The sequence below is a fragment of the Lissotriton vulgaris genome, chromosome 1_1 (assembly GCF_964263255.1).
Source record: "Lissotriton vulgaris chromosome 1_1, aLisVul1.2, whole genome shotgun sequence".
NCBI classification, from domain to species: Eukaryota; Metazoa; Chordata; class Amphibia; order Caudata; family Salamandridae; genus Lissotriton; species Lissotriton vulgaris.
The window spans coordinates 1,515,721,247-1,515,724,001 of NC_141685.1; the positions used below are offsets into that span (position 1 = coordinate 1,515,721,247).

At 39.3% G+C, this 2,755-nt stretch overlaps 1 long non-coding RNA gene across 1 annotated transcript; it reads right to left on the bottom strand.

Moving 5' to 3' along the window:
- Positions 1–258: 258 nt before the first annotated feature.
- Positions 259–2,048, bottom strand: LOC147750741 (uncharacterized). Its single transcript, XR_015299819.1, has 3 exons — positions 1,762–2,048; positions 1,281–1,666; positions 259–525 (listed from the first exon to the last, which is right to left on the bottom strand). It is a non-coding gene; the product is annotated as an uncharacterized LOC147750741 (long non-coding RNA).
- Between the last annotated feature and the right edge of the window lie 707 nt (positions 2,049–2,755).

A 2,755-nucleotide genomic window follows, 5' to 3' on the forward strand; every position in this document is an offset into this window, starting at 1 on the left:
TCTATGCAATATGTACATAGTCAGTTTGCCTATCAAATAATTGTTACACACATGGTAAATGAAGATTTAAAAGGCGTCCTTCTTCTGGAAAACATTGTCTTTATTTTAAATCTGTTTTCCTGAGAAGACATTACATTGATTTCATGCTTCATTTTTTTAATTATAGATGTACTAAAGGCAAATGAGGCAAACCCTTTTGATGACATCAGCATGGATGTACATAGCCATTCAGACAATAACACCATGACTTCCTCACCCTCTGTGCATGTCAAAAAAATCAGAAAGTCAGTGCGGAAAGTACTTGAATCAGACTCTGAGCAAGATGCCAATGTCACGGAATATGTGGTTGAAGATTCTGAGAAGGCTGCCACTTCCAAAAAACACTTTAGTGGTCGTAGAAGAATCCAAGAATTCTACCGAAGAAGGCCTCGCACTACAAATCCAAATGACTCCACAGTGGATGATGTCCATGCTAGTACAGTAGAACTCAAATTATTGAAAGTCCAGCGTCTTCAGGGGAAAGACCTGAGAGTGATAAAGGGACAAATGAGTCACATAGTGGAAGACATCAGTGGAATCAATAAGAGTTTGAAAACATTATGCAAGGTCATTGAAGGGGCGCATACTGCCTCAAATTTGAATTCAGAGCGTGTAGCAAATGCATTAGTCACATTAACTGAAATGTTTCAAAGTCAAAACATTGCCAACTGCAATAGACATTTGAGAACTGTTGCAAGTATGCACACATATGCCCGGGCTCTGAATAGGGTGACCAGCAGCAATGCACGTGTCATAAAACACACAATGCGCATGCAAAAGGGCATCAAAAAGTGTTGTGCTGAACTATGTGAAGGATTTAAAAATATTAAAAGAGGGGATCATGTGCTGCCAACTGATGACAAAAAGAATAGAGCTTTTGAAGGCAATGTTAGCAATGAATCTGCAGGAACCAGTGTTGCTGCACACACAGATGACGTGTGTGAAAGGCGTAGCAAAAGAGGAAAAGAAATTTATATTTCCCCATGCATGGTTTCTGAATCGGTGAAACCTAAAGCTTTAGGTTTGCGTGGAAGGAAGAAGTGATTACTTGTAAATGTTGAATTTTATTTTTCACATTTTCAATGTACAATGATATGGACTAAGAATTACATTAGGCCAATATCTTGAATTGTTTACCTTTTATGAAAGTCTTTTTTGGAATATTTTTTTCTAACTACTACTGTGTGCAACATGGTTTATTAAACTGTTTACCTTTTGAAGCATCAAAATATGTTTCCTACCTTTTATTAAAAGTAATGTTGTGTAATTTCTTCCCTTCTTCTTCTCCCTTCCGCTGCGTCCGGTCCATGAACTCTTGCATGTGGTTGTTGTGGCTGGTTGAAATTATTTGGTAGCAAATCATCCTCATGTAGTTCAAGGCCTCTCCTAGTTGCTAGGTTGTGCAACACTGCACATGTTGCAACTATTTTGCAACACACATCAGGCCGATATTGCAAGGCTCCTCCAGTCTTATGCAGTATTCTGAACCTGGACTTCATGACCCCAAACGTCCTCTCTATTATGCTGCGTGTTGAGATATGGGCCTTGTTGTACAGTTGTTCTTTGCGGGTAGTTGGATTCAGGTATGGGGTGAGAATGTAAGACCTCAATCCATATGCACTATCTCCTACATTGATAGATGACATATGTAAGTAAAACATCACGGACATTGCAATGGATGTCAGAATCATTTCAATTTACATTAAATTAAATAATAATTACCTAACAAATATCCATCTCCAAATTCTCCAGCAAGTAGGCGATCATGAATGGCACTATGTTTGAAAATGTACGAATCGTGGGCACTACCTGGGTAGCTGGCAACTAAGTCAGTGATGATTCCTTTGGAATCACAGATTGCTTGTATATTTAAAGAGTGGTAACTTTTTCTATTTCTAAAAATGTACTCATTAGCAGCTGGTGGACAAATGGGGACATGTGTTCCATCAACACATCCTATGACATGTGGGAAGTGTGCCACGTTATAAAAGTCTAACTTGGTCTGCATTAACTCCTGATGCGTTGAGGGGAAAATTATGTGGTGATTTATCCTATGTAGCATTGCATTCAGGAAGTCATTGAAAAATCTAGACAATGCACTCTGTGACACACCCCCTGCAACTGCTATTACCCCTTGGAATGAGCCAGAGGCTAAAAGGTGTAGACAACATAAAACCTGCACATGGGTGGGTATAGCCTGAGTTCTACGCGTCTGCCTTTGCAGTAAGGGGTCCAACTCTGCAATTAAATCAATGATAGTGTCTGCATTCAGTCTATACTTATCATATATGTCAGCCTGTGTCTGCCCAAGCAAAGTAATGCGCAACCTGAAAACCCTTTCACTGAGTTCTCTTCTCCTCCTCCCTGCTGCTCTCATCCGCCATCTACGTGCTAGGAAAATTGCTGCTGCCATCCTGGAAGGGATCCAGAGTCATTCTGAGGTCCCTTTTATGAGTTGCTAATCATTTCAACATGTGTTGTGTTGAAAAAAAAATTTACCACCTGCTCTCACTTCTTCTTATTTTTGCACTTCCAAAATGTGTTTTCTGAGAATTACTGACATGTGCGAAAATTGATGCATTCCGTTTTTCGCATTTTTTTAAGGAATCGCAAAATTTGCGATTTTTTAACGAATCGCAACAAGGATTGCGAGTTTCTAAGGAATCGCAATTGATTTTGCATTTTTTTAAGGAATCGCAAAAGTAATTGCGATTCC